This window comes from Eubalaena glacialis, chromosome 6 (genome assembly GCF_028564815.1).
Source record: "Eubalaena glacialis isolate mEubGla1 chromosome 6, mEubGla1.1.hap2.+ XY, whole genome shotgun sequence".
Lineage (NCBI taxonomy): Eukaryota > Metazoa > Chordata > Mammalia > Artiodactyla > Balaenidae > Eubalaena > Eubalaena glacialis.
In genome coordinates this window covers 99,793,793-99,808,397 of record NC_083721.1, presented here as the reverse complement: position 1 = coordinate 99,808,397, position 14,605 = coordinate 99,793,793, and the positions used below count along the sequence as shown (strand labels likewise).

Below are 14,605 nucleotides of genomic sequence, written 5' to 3'. Positions count from 1 at the left end.
TGATGTATAGGGTAACCTCTCCACTTACTAACACTTATAACAAACTTAAACTGACCTAGTCAAATTCTACCAGATAAGCAGCATTACCAATCCCTCTAATCCCAAGAATATATATTTATAAAGTAAATTGGGTTTTCTTGGCAAGAATTTTTTATTAAACAACTTATTCTAGTTCTTAAACCTTACTATTTTTATTTAAAACTTTCTGGCCACTTTCCAGAAAATGTTTATCCTCAAAAATATAAACTCTACAAGAACCAAGACTTGCAAATATATTTCAAAGTGTTCTAAATATAAATAGGATTGATAAGCTATTATTTTGAATGTTAAAACCACATAGATTAGATGCATCTAGATCATTCTCAAACACTCATATAACTTACAATAGTCATATCCTCATTGTTCAAAATCCTGTCTTGTTTGGTATGGACTCCCTCCTAAAAAACTGAAATTAACTTCATTTCAGAAAAATAATCTGGGACCTGGTTGAGTACAGATTAACAATAACTCAACAGTATTAATGGACTATAATTTCCCCAGAATCATTTTCTGCATGTTGTTCAAATCATTTATGTTGACTTTAATATTTCATTGACATTTAGTCACATAAATTAAACGAAAAATTAAAAATAGATGAGTGATAACCTCTACTCTATGACAGGTGAGTTCTTGCTATTAGCAATTAAAATTAGAGGTGCATTTTTTAAGCAAAATGTGTATATTCATTAATTTTTCTTAAAATTAATTTTTACTTTTCTTCTTTCCCTTCTTCCCTTGAAGAACCCTTAACTCTCGTAATTAGTGATCCTACTAAAAGTCCCCTTCCATCTTTAATTCTCTAATTTTTCTTTCTGCTGAGAATCAAAGCCAACAACATTTATATACTGTCATCAATGTATAAAACAGTGTTTCAGCATTCTCCCAGAAATCATGTCATGGTAGGTGACCTCCCATATGGTTTTCAATTTCTTCTACACTTCACATTCTATACCAGTGGTTCTTAATCTTGACATTAGAAACACCTAAGGTGTTTTAGAAATTGCTCATGTTTGAGCCTTTTCCCAAACTTATTAAATCAGACTCTCTGAGGATGGGGCTCAGGCATTAGTTTTTTGGGTTTTGTTTTTTTTTTTAATTTCCCAAGTATTTTCATTGTATTGTACTTTAACTTCTCAATTTGGTTTTAAGATCAATGTTAATCTCCTTGAACAAGACATCTTTCTCTCAGCTTAATCAGTAATATCATGTGGCTTGGCTTTAAACCAGATAACTGTACTCCCCTAATCAGTCTATATCTTTTTAATCAAGAAAAATATCTCACATTAATTCTATTTTATTAATCAAGTCCTTTTGCAAAATATCACTTAAATGTCTAGTTAATATTTGAGAATCCTTGATTTTCCTCTTTTTTTATATTCAAATTGACTTCTGGAATAGAATTAGGTCACATTTCAGAAAGGAGTATATTTGATATCATTTTCCATTCCGATATCCTAGAGAAGTTTTCTTTATTCTTAGTAGGAAAAATAAAGAAATTGGTAAACACCCAGGCTTAAAAATTATAATTGAGTAACTGATTATTTTTTAATTTATATTTTCCATATATTTTCATCTAAACTATACTTTCTATTTTCATCATGACACCTGAGAACTTGTGATGCTTGTCCAAACTCAGACTTGCTAAGTCTAGTCCTTGAAATGCTTTATATAGGGGGTCTTTACTTCATCTTCATTTTTATAGTATTAGGAGGAGTAAGCATCCAAGCTTGTGATTTTATGTCAAGGCAAAATTTAGCTTTTCACATAATGATGAGGACTTATTTTTCTACTTAATCTTTATATTGTTTCAACTGTTACCCACTTAATAATGCAGGATTATAAAAGCAAATCCTGCACTATTCATATACACTAGCACTAGAAACCAGTGGATTGGGACTCCAGACTCCAGATATCTCGATCCTAGTTTTAATATTACTCAGGTCTGTCAGCTTAGGTATATTATATTACTTCTCCATTTCCTCACCTTTATACAGAAGGGGACACTGCCAGCTTTGAAATTCTGTCAATTTTGTCTAGAATGTACTGAAATTGCTCAATACATTACCTATAGATTCCAAAATAACAACAACTGAAGCAATTTCAAGAAGGTGTATTGTGAAGATTGGGCTAAAGAAATGTAGTCTAATTTTACAAAAAATTTCTTCCTGTCCCCTGCCAGAGATGGAAAGAATCATTTCACATAGGCATAATAAAACTATAATAAATAAATAATAAATAAATAAACAAAACTTTTCTTTTATCCTATAAATATTAGAATTATAAATAGGTATCTTCATGGATGGGTGGGTACAAAAATATATGTATGGATGGATACAGAATCTGTTTTCAGTGCACTTCTTAAAACCAAATCAGCGTTATTTACATATTGGCAACATGTCCAAATTTAATTCAAAGTAGTTAGGGGGAAAAAAGATTCATAGTTTCCTAATAATGATATAAAAGTGAGGGAAAAGTAGAAGACAGACTTAGAGAACTGCATCAAAATGAGATTTGTTTGGCTGCATCAAATATTTGCTACTAACGCCTACCATCCTGTAGGGCATAGATATAAAATGACAATAAGAAAAAGAGAGAGAGTATATATCGCTAAGGGGATTTTGAAGACAGCAGTGCAGCAGCTCAGCTCTCTGGGATAATCCACAAAAATGGATAGCCTACTTGCAGATAACAGGATAACAGGAACTGAGGGCATTGGCTCTCCTGAATATACCTTTATGTATTAACAAGTCTATTTATTTAGAATTTAAGCCTTTGGATAATCCACAAAGGCATAATCAGTGAATGCTTAAACGCAATTTTGTTTGACATGATATATGCTAGCACAAGTATTCTACTGAATACCTCAGCTAATATTTTTATCTTGAAGTAATATAACAGATCTTCCTTTAAGAAATATTTTTGCCATTTTTTTCCTCAGGATTGAGGTCCACCTTAAAATATTAGTGGGAAGTTAAAATCTTCTCTTGTGCTATTCATTGTTAAATTGTTACCATAGCCATTATCATCTTTTTTTCATTCTTTTCAACAAAAATGAAAGAAGACATACAGCTCTAGGACACAGATTTCTATTGTGTGTCTGTTTGTGTATTCTATCATTGACCTTGAAAAAGTCAAAATGTTTCTTAATGCTATGAATTGTTCTGCAAAAATCTCATTAATTTCCCAGTTGAAGTTCAGCAATAAATTTAACTAATATCAAAATTTTATTTAAATGGCTTTCTTTTTTGAGAACAAAAGTCCTTTGGGGAATTTTAAAATTTCAGTTAAATTGATTTTTTTGCTATTATCATTGCTCACATAACACTGAAAAACATAACAGAATTTTTCACAGTCTTTAAACAAAAGTTTTCTAACTTTGCCTTTCAAAGATCACTGTTTCTCTTTTACATCACAAAGTAAACTGAAACACTTTAAATTTTTTTCTTTCTTTTTTAACTCAATATTTATACTAACAACTGCTTTGAAGAAAGTCAGTGAAAATCAGCTAGAACAAGGGAATCCTGGTTCAAGTATCATTCCAGACTAGGTTTTTGTAGGGGGCCTTCCTGCTTCAAAGAAAAACAACTCTGAATAAGACATAATTTCTGCTGCCCTGCTGGACCTTCAGGGATTGGAGACAATCTGCACAGGTCCAAAAGAAGAAGGAGGAAAAAAGAAGCAAACTTCACAAGCAGACAGTGAACAGTAGGCATAAATGAGTAGACTATAACCAGGAGGGAGGGCAGACAGCAGAAGCAAGAAGAACTACAATCCTGCAGCCTGTGGAACAAAAACCACATTCACAGAAAGACAGACAAAATGAAAAGGCAGAGGACTATGTACCAGATGAAGGAACAAGATAAAACCTCAGAAAAACAACTAAATGAAGAGAAGATAGGGAAACTTCCAAAAAAGAATTCAGAATAATGATAGTAAAGTTGATCAAAGACCTCAGAAAAAGAATGGATGCAAAGATCGAGAAGATGCAAGAAATGTTTAACAAAGACCTAGAAGAATTAAAGAACAAACACCTAGAAGAATTAAAAAACAAACAAACAGAGATGAACAATGCAATAATTGAAATGAAAAATACACTAGAAGGAATCAAAAGCAGAATAACTGAGGCAGGAGAATGGATAAGTAATGCAGAAGACAGAATGGTGGAATTCACTGCCATGGAACAGAATAAAGAAAAAGAATGAAAAGAAATGAAGACAGCCTAAAAGACCTCTGGGACAACATTAAATGCACCAACATTAGCATTATAGGGGTCCCAGAAGGAGAAGAGAGAGAGAAAGGACCTGAGAAAATATTTGAAGAGATTATAGTCGAAAACTTCCCTAACATAGGAAATGAAATAGCCACCCAACTCCAGGAAGCACAGAGAGTCCCAGGCAGGATAAACCCAAGGAGAAACACACTGAGACACATAGTAATCAAATTGACAAAAATTGAAGACAAAGAAAAATTATTAAAGGCAACAAGGGAAAAACAACAAATAACATAAAAGGGAACTCCCATAAGGTTAACAGCTGATTTCTCAGCAGAAACTCTACAAGCCAGAAGGGAGTGGCATGATATATTTAAAGTGATGAAAGGGAAGAACCTACAACCAAGGTTACTCTACTCGGCAAGGATCTCATTCACATCCAACGGAGAAATCAAAAGCTTTACAGACAAGCAAAAGCTAAGAGAATTCAGCACCACCAAACCAGCTCTACAACAAATGCTAAGGGAACTTCTCTAAGTGGGAAACACAAGAGAAGAAAAGGACCTACAAAAACAAACCCAAAACAATTAAGAAAATGGTCATAGGAACATACATATCGATAATTACCTTAAATGTGAATGGATTAAATGCTCCAACCATAAGACACAGGCTCACTGAATGGATACAAAAAGAAGACCTATATATATACTGTATACAAGAGACCCACTTCAGACCAAGGGACACATACAGACTGAAAATGAGGGGATGGAAAAAGATATTCCATACAAATGGAAATCAAAAGAAAGCCGGAGTAGCAATACTCATATCAGATAAAATAGACTTTAAAATAAAGAATGTTATAAGACACAAGAAAGGACACAACATAATGATCAAGGGATCAATCCAAGAAGAATATATAACAATTATAAATATATATGCATCCAACAGAGGAGCACCTCAATAAATAAGGCAAATGCTAAGAGCTGTAAAAGAGGAAATCGACAGTAACATAATAATAGTGGGGGAATTTAACACCTCACTTACACCAATGGACAGATCATTCAGACAGAAAATTAATAAGAAACACAAGCTTTAAATGACACAGTAGACCACATAGATTTAATTGATATTTATAGGACATTCCATCTGAAAACAGCAGATTACACTTTCTTCTCAAGTGCACATGGAACATTCTCCAGGATAGATCACATCTTGGGTCACAAATCAAGCCTCAGTAAATTTAAGAAAATTGAAATCACATCAAGCATCTGTTCTGACCACAACGCTATGAGATTAGAAATCAATTACAGGCAAAAAAAACCGTAAAAAACACAAACACATGGAGGCTAAACAATACGTTACTAAATTACCAAGAGATCACTGAAGAAATCAAAGAGGAAATCCAAAAATACCTAGAGACAAATGACAACGAAAACACAATGATCCAAAACTTATGGGATGCAGCAAAAGCAGTTCTAAGAGGGAAGTTTATAGCAATACAAGCATACCTCAAGAAACAAGAAAAATCTCACATAAACAATCTAACCTTATACCTAAAGGAACTAGAGAAAGAAGAAGAAACAAAATCCAAAGTTAGTAGAAGGAAAGAATCATAAAGATCTGAGCAGAAATAAATGAAATAGAAACAAAGAAAACAATAGCAAAGATCAATAAAACTAAAAGCTGGTTCGTTGAGAAGATAAACAAAATTGATAAGCCTTTAGCCAGACTCATCGAGAAAAAGAGGGAGAGGACTCAAATCAATAACATTAGATACGAAAAAGAAGTTACAATGGACACCGCAGAAATACAAAGCAACCTAAGAGACTACTACAAGCAAGTCTATGCCAATAAAATGGACAACCTGGAAGAAATGGACCAATTCTTAGAAAGGTATAACCTTCCAAGACTGAACCAGGAAGAAATAGAAAATATGAACAGACCAATCACAAGTAACGAAATTGAAACTGTGATTAAAAATCTTCCAACAAACAAAAGTCCAGGACCAGATGGCTTCATAGGTGAATTCTATCAAACATTTAGAGAAGAACTAACACCCATCCTTCTCAAACTCTTTCAAAAAATTGCAGAGGAAGAAACATTGCCAAACTCATTCTATGAGGCCACCATCACCCTGATGTCAAAACCAAAGATACTACAAAAAAAGAAAATTACAGACCAATATCACTGATGAATATAAATGCAAAACTTCTCAACAAAATACTAGCAAATAAACTCCAACAACACATTGCAAGTTTCACACACCATGATCAAGTGGGATTTATCCCAGGGATGCAAGGATTCTTCAATATACACAAATCAATCAATGTGATACACGATAGTAACAAATTGAAGAATAAAAACCAAATGATCATCTCAATAGATGCAGAAAAAGCTTTTGACAAAATTCAACGCCCATTTAGGATAAAAACTCTCCAGAAAGTGGGCACAGAGGGAACCTACCTCAACATAATAAAGGCCATATACGACAAACCCATAGCAAACATCATTCTCAATGGTGAAAATCTGAAAGCATTTCCTCTAAGATCAGGGACAAGACAAGGATGTCCACTCTCGCCACTATTACTCAACATAGCTTTGGAAGTCCTAGCCACGACAATCAGAGAAGAAAAAGAAATAAAAGGAATACAAATTGGAAAAGAAGAAGTAAAACTGTCACTGTTTGCAGATGACATGATGCTATACATAGATAATCCTAAAGATGCCACCAGAAAACTAGAGCTAATCAATGAATTTGGTAAAGTTGCAGGATACAAAATTAATGCACAGAAATCTCTTGCATTCCTATACACTAACAACGAAAGATCACAAAGAGAAATTAAGGAAACACTCCGATTCACCACTGCAACAAAAAGAACAAAATACCTAGGAATAAGCCTACCTTAGGAGGTAAAAGACCTGTAATCAGAAAACTATAAGACACTGATGAAAGAAATTAAAGATGATACAAACAGATGGAGAGTTATACCATGTTCTTGGATTGGAAGAATCAACATTGTGAAAATGACTATACTGCCCAAGGCAATCTACAGATTCAATGCAATCCCTATCAAACTACCAATGGCATTTTTCACAGAACTAGAACAAAACATTTAACAATTTGTATGGAAACACAAAAGACCCCAAATAGCCAAAGCAGTCTTGAGGGACAAAAAAACGGAGCTGGAGGAATCAGACTCCCTGACTTCAAACGATACTACAAAGCTACAGTAATCAAGACAATATGGTACTGGCACAAAAACAGAAATATAGATCAATGGAACAGGATAGAAAGCCCAGAGATAAACCCATGCACATATGGTCACCTTATGTTTGATAAAGGAGGCAAGAATATACAATGGAGCAAAGACAGCCTCTTCAATAAGTGGTGCTGGGAAAACTGGACAGTTACATGTAAAAGAATGTAATTAGAACACTCCCTAACACCATACACAAAAATAAACTCAAAATGGATTAAAGACCTAAATGTAAGACTGGACACTATAAAACTCTTAGAGGAAAACATGGGAAGAACAGCCTCTGACATAAATCACAGCAAGATCCTTTTTGACCCACCTCCTAGAGAAATGGAAATAAAAACAAAAATAAACAAATGGGACCTAATGAAACTTAAAAGCTTTTGCACAGCAAAGGAAACTATAAACAAGATGAAAAGACAACCCTCAGAATGGGAGAAGATATTTGCAAATGAATCAACAGACAAAGGATTAATCTCCAAAATATACAAACAGCTCATGCAGCTCAATATTTAAAAAAAACAAACAACCCAATCCAAAAATGGGCAGAAGACCTAACTATACATTTCTGCAAAGAAGACATACAGATGGCCAAGAGGCACATGAAAAGCTGCTCAACATCACTAATTATTAGAGACATGCAAATCAAAACTACAATGAGGAATCACCTCACACCAGTTAGAATGGGCATCATCAGAAAATCTACAAACAATAAATGCTGGAGAGGGTGTGGAGAAAAGGGAACCCTCTTGCACTGTTGGTGGGAATGTAAATTGATACAGCCACTATGGAGGACAGTATGGAGGTTCCTTAAAAAACTAAAATTAGAATTACCATATGACCCAGCAATCCCACTACTTGGCGTATACCCAGAGAAAACAATAATTCAAAAAGACACATGCACCCCAATGTTCATTGCAGCACTATTTACAATAGCCAGGTCATGGAAGCAACCTAAATGTCCATGGACAGACGAATGGATAAAGAAGATGTGGTACATATATACAATGAAATATTACTTGCCCATAAAAAGCAATGAAATTGGGTCATTTGTAGAGACATGGATGGACCTAGAGACTTTAGTACAGAGTGAAGTAAGTCAGAAAGAGAAAAACAAATATCGTATATTAACGTATATATGTGGAATCTAGAAAAATGGTACAGATGAACCAGTTTGCAAGGCAGAAATAGAGACACAGATGTAGAGAACAAACGTATGGACACCAAGGGGGGAAAGCAGGGTGGGGGGGGTGGTGGTGGTGGGATGAATTTGGAGATTGGGATTGACATGTATACACTGATATGTATAAAACAGATAACTAATAAGAACCTGCTGTATAAAAAATAAAAAAGTAAAAACTATAACCAGGAGCCTAAGACTTGGACGAGCAGTGAGTCAGAGGCACTGAGGCAAGACTGTTCAATTAAAAGGACAACAAAAAAGGAAAATGCAGTAGTCTCAGGACAGTAGTTTTCCTCATTTCCATTCTGCAGAAACAAACACAAATCTTCTCTGGAGGAAAGCATTTTCAATTTCATTCCTCAGAATGCCTATAGTTTAGCAACAGCAAAAAATGAGGTAAAAATAAAAGATAACCAAACATAGAAAGAAACAATAAGGAACAATTCACCATGAGGAAGAATCATCAGAATAGTAAATATCTAATTTGGATCCCCAAGGACTCCAGGTATTAGAATTATTTGATAAGAAAATGCAGTAATTAATATGAAATTAAAGAGCTAAAAGTCAAAATCCCCCAAATGAGCAAACAACAAAAGAGCATACAAAATCACCAGGCAGTTAAAAAATGTTTTAGAAAAAAATTGTTAAATTTTAAAACTAAATGTATAGGTTATATAGAAAGTGGGCACATCCCATTATAAACACTCCCATAAAAGTCAAGAATATGATAAGATGCCACCTGAAACGTGGAGGAAAAACCTCAACAAGGAATGGGAAATTTGTGTACAATTTTTCTGAAAGGTATTTAAAAAAATGAATAAATGGATAAATACAGGGTGTGCTTCCTCAATATTTTAAAGATGTCACCTATCAAATTCAATGTAAATCCAATCCAAAAATTAATACTGTTTTTCATGAAACATGAATACTGATCCTAACATTTACTTAGAAGGATAAGATGACAGAGGATTGTTAAAATTAAAAAAACCCAAAAAACAAAAAAACCCCACAGAAGTAGGAATTTCTCTACCAGATATCAAAACATACAATAAAGCTATGCTGGTTAAAACAGTGGTGTATTTATGTAGGAAAAGGCAAATAGACTAATGGAAAGAATAAAGCATCCAGAAACAAATTCATGTATACCTGGAAATTCAAATGATAACAATGGAACTTCAAACCAGTGAGGGAGACAAATTTTTCAAAAGAAATTATTCAAAAAAAATCCTGGATGTCCATTTGTAGAAAAAAAAAATTTTACACAAAAATAAACTGCAAAGTTAAATGCAAAAAAAAAATCGACAATAGAATAAGTATTAGCAGAAACTAAAGGAGAACACCTCTATAAATATGAATTGTGGAACATGTTCCTAAGCTAGATACAAAACCAGAGCCACAAAGAAAATCGTTTCTTAGACTCAACTTCATAAAAATTTAAAACTTTTGAATGATAAAAATCACATAAACAAAGTTAAAAGATGTATGCTTGAAAGATACAAAATATTTGCATCATATATAATAACGGATAATCAATATATTTTTCAAACTACTACTATTGATAGTATTCCTGAGTCCAGTTGATAAGATAAAGGGCTTGATCAGATAATGCACAAAATACAAGAAATATAAATGGCTAATAAATAATTGAAGAAGAAATTCATCCTAATTTTTTGTCCATTAGATTCACAAAAGAATGAACACATTAGTGGTATCTATCACTGACAAGAATGTGGGGAAAGAAACACCTTTACACACCTCTGACTTGTATACCAATTGGAACAATATTCCTGCATCTAAACCATCCTTTAAGAATTGAATCCCTGTTGACCCAATAGCATCACTTCTAGAAATGTACCTCTAAGAACATATCACAAGAAGTTACTTATGTGGTCTTAAAGATGTGTGTGTGCACGTGTGTGTAAATGTGTGTGTGTATGTGTGACAGTTGGTTAGAGACAATATCTCTTATAATCAACAGGTGATTGAATAATTAAATTATGACCATCCATACTATGAATTACTATGTAGCAGGTAAAAATTCAGGTCTATGTATACTCACATTGAAAGATCTCCAGGAGATATTGTTTAGAGAAAAGCAAGTTGCAGGAAAGTATGTCTCATGTGATGCCACTTACATAAAAATTAATAATAAATACTACCTTGTATTTGTATACACACATAGGATGGTATACAGTATATAATAATAAATTATAACAACACCACATATTATTATAATATAACATGTTATAGTATATAAGTATGTGATATAAATATAAGACAATACACATCATGTTAATAATAGATATTTCTTGGGAGAGGGATTGATTTGAAGGGGGAGTGAAGAAAAGGGATATTCACTTCTGGTACTACATGCTTTCTCATTTGTAATTTTTACAGAAGAGCATTAATCTGTTTACTTGCATAATTTAAACAAAATGAAAATGGCTTTGTCTCTGGGTGGATAGAGGAAAGTTGAGGAGAGAGGGTATGCAGAAGGGAAAGGAAGACACACAGGTAAGAGCTAGTCACCAGCACAAGAGTCTTTGAATTTTCCTTCCCAACCTTGAGTGCACAATACAAAAACCAGACTCTGGGAAAAATCAAAACCTCAAACAAAAGATTAAGTTACAAACTGATCTGATTCTGGTGGCTAAATCAGGATTAGTAGCCCAGGAGAGAAGAGTTAGGAGCAATAGAAAAGCCTAATCAGATTCACTGGTTGAGATATTTCCCAGAGGCTTTGAAAATCCTTTTACTCCCATGGTGATTCCTCCTCTAAATGACCAAGTTACTGGCTCCCAGCAGGGCCTTGCCATCAGTGATTGCCATCTTATGAGAGAGTTTAGGAGTCCAAAGCAAAATGCAATTGGACTATTACTTATACCAAATGCTATAGGGATAAACTTATTGTTTAATAATCACTGGAAAGCACAATAGAGCAGTTTTCCAAAAAAGAACTGAAGTAAGTCTCAGGAAATTATTTGGATCTAAGTTACTTTGGTCTGAAAATCCTTTAATTTAGCAATTCATAGACCAAAATATGGTTCAATCAAAGGCTCTTTGAAAAAAGAATGCTTTCTTTCATTTTCCCTGTTCCCTAAATTAACCCTAGTCCTATAAAATATCCAAAAGAATTTTATGCAATAAAACAAAGGCTTAACCTGGTAGCTGAAAGCCCTGTGGTTTGTTGTGAAGACATACAGGTTAAGACTCTTATGCATTTATCGAAGTGAAATGGATTTATACTAATGTGAAAGACGGCATGACAAGCTTCATTACAATGTAATGGTATAAAAGTCAAAGCAAAAATAGGATGATAAAACTGACTTGAAAGAGGCCAGGTAGTCTTAACATTGATGATATCTATACACAATCAATTCTGACTCTAAGAACATTTTTTTCACTTGCTTTTAAAGTTATAACACCTTTCAGGGAATTCTATAATGATAAAATATCTGTTATTTCTTTCATATTTAGCTTTGATAAAGATTTGTGCATTTAACTAAAATTTATTCAGGACCTACTATGTATATGGCACAACCCAAAAAGAGAGTTCCAAACCTCGTGAATCCTGTCGGTTAGTTGATAGTTACACTATTTTATATGCTTTATTCAACATGTATTTAATGTACATTAATATGTGCTAGATACTGGGAAACACAAAAATGAATTCAACAAATAATCTTTGTCTTTAAGCACTCAAAATACAGTGAAAGATAGAGTATACATATACAACCTTCAAGTATACATGTCAGGTTGTGTTAAATTCAATAATGGGGGACTTCCCTGGTGGTCCAGTGGTTAAGAATCCGTCTTGCAGTGCCGGTTCGATCCCTGGTCAGGGAACTAAGATTCCCACATGCCGTGGGGCAACTGAGCCCGTAGGCCACAACTACAGCAACAAAGAGCCCACGCACCACAAGGAAAGATCCTGCACGTGCAACTAAGATCTGAGTCAGCCAAAAAAAAAAACACAAATAAATAAATAAATATTTTAAAAAACAAATTCAATAATGGGAGTTAGAACAAAGTGCTAAAAGATCTCAGAAAATAAAACAACTAAAGGCTAAGGCATCAGAAAAGTTTTCATTCTGAGTTTCTTTGGTATTTAAGATTCACAGTAATATGTATTCACTTCAAACTGTCAAAAAATAATCACTGGGGCTTCCCTGATGGCGCAGTGGTTAAGAATCTGCCCGCCAATGCAGGGGACACGGGTTCGAGCCCTGGTCTGGGAAGATCCCACATGCCACAGAGCAACTAAGCCTGTGCGCCACAACTACTGAGCCTGTGCTCTAGAGCCTATGAGCCACAACTACTGAGCCCGTGAGCCTAGAGCCCGTGCTCCGCAACAAGAGAAGCCACCGCAGTGAGAAGCCCACTTGCCGCAACTAGAGAAAGCCCGCATGCAGCAACGAAGACCCAATGCAGCCAAAAAAAAAAAATCACTGAACAAACACTGCAAGGTGCCAAGCACTGTGACTGATACCAAGTGTACAAGCTGAAAAGACACTGACCCTACTTAGGAAAGCTAACTACAATTTCAGTACAACAGAACACATGCTCTAAGGAGGGACACACAGGTGCAATGGGAGTGCAGAGAAAGAAACACCTAGGTCTGTCTGAAAGACTCCAGAAAGTCTGAAACTTCAAGGATTAATAAGCTTTTGCCAATTGAGCATGGAGGAGAAGGAACTGAAGGCAGAAAGAAGGGCACGTGGCAGAGCCATGAGGCAGCATGGTGGAAACAGGCAAAGTGTGATGTGGAGCATCAAATGAATGGAAGAGAAAAGTAAGAAGTGAGGTGGGCCTGGTAGACTGGGGGAGGGCTTTATATAAAAGCTTAAGAATTTTAGAGCTGATATTTAGAATGAGGGTAAGAGGAGGTATTGAAGATTTTTTCTTAGAAACAACTTAATTAGCAGGATGAAGGGCAGATTGGAATCAGACCCCCATATGCAAGAAGGGAGACATGTTAGGAAACCTTGCAATGTTTTGGATGAGCTAACTCGAAAGATAATAATTCAAAAGAAGATGAGATTTTGAATTAGAGCAATGGCAGTTGAGAGGGAGAGGTGAGGCTGATAAATATATTTGATGGTAGAATCAACTAGAATTGGCAGTTGAGTGGTGAAGTTTCAGGTGAAGGGAGGAGATTTACAGTCTGATAGGTAATACAGTAAAATAAGCAAGTTTGGCAGGACTTATGCACAGGGTGAGGCTAAGGAGTTGAAGACGAATTTCTATTTTTTCTATTTAATTTTCACATATACAAGTATCACTTTAGAATAGAATTAAAAGTCAGAGTCACCGAAAAAATCTCAGAGGCTGTCCCCAATAAGCCTATTGCCCATCCTTCTTCTCTTCACAGCCAGGTATCTTGAAATCTATCACACGTTAACTGGATCTATATCAGGCATTATGTAAAACAGAAGCTTTACAGAGGAACACATGATGAGATTATTAGAGATAAAGAAATTTTTCTGGGAGATATGAGTAGCAAATAATGTGATCAGGATACAACCGGGACTACCTGGTTTTGGTACAATGTTTTTTCCACCATATTTAGAATTTGCACCAATATTAGCAAATAGAATGGACTAATATACTTAACTGAAATGTTCTTAATGTACTTGATATTCTTCAGATTGACTTTGATTTCTAATTTACTGAGTCTCTTCAATGGAAAAGCAACAATAGTTAATTGGCTGTGCCTATTCCATATCTTATCAAAGCAACATTTTCTCATTCCCATTTCTGTTTTGTATTTTTATTGGATTAGTGAGTACTTTGGAAACTCTCAAAATGTGGCCTATTGAGAACCCCAAAATAAGGATTACATCTATGAGTACATGGCTTAAAAAAAATTTTTTTTAATGAAATACCTTGTCCAGTTGCCCAGGACTATTCCTAAAT

General features: G+C 34.6%; 1 protein-coding gene across 1 annotated transcript in view; it reads right to left on the bottom strand.

Annotated features, from left to right (window-relative positions):
• WDR49 (WD repeat domain 49) overlaps positions 1 to 14,605 on the bottom strand; it is a 146,178-nt gene that overhangs the window by 85,783 nt on the left and 45,790 nt on the right.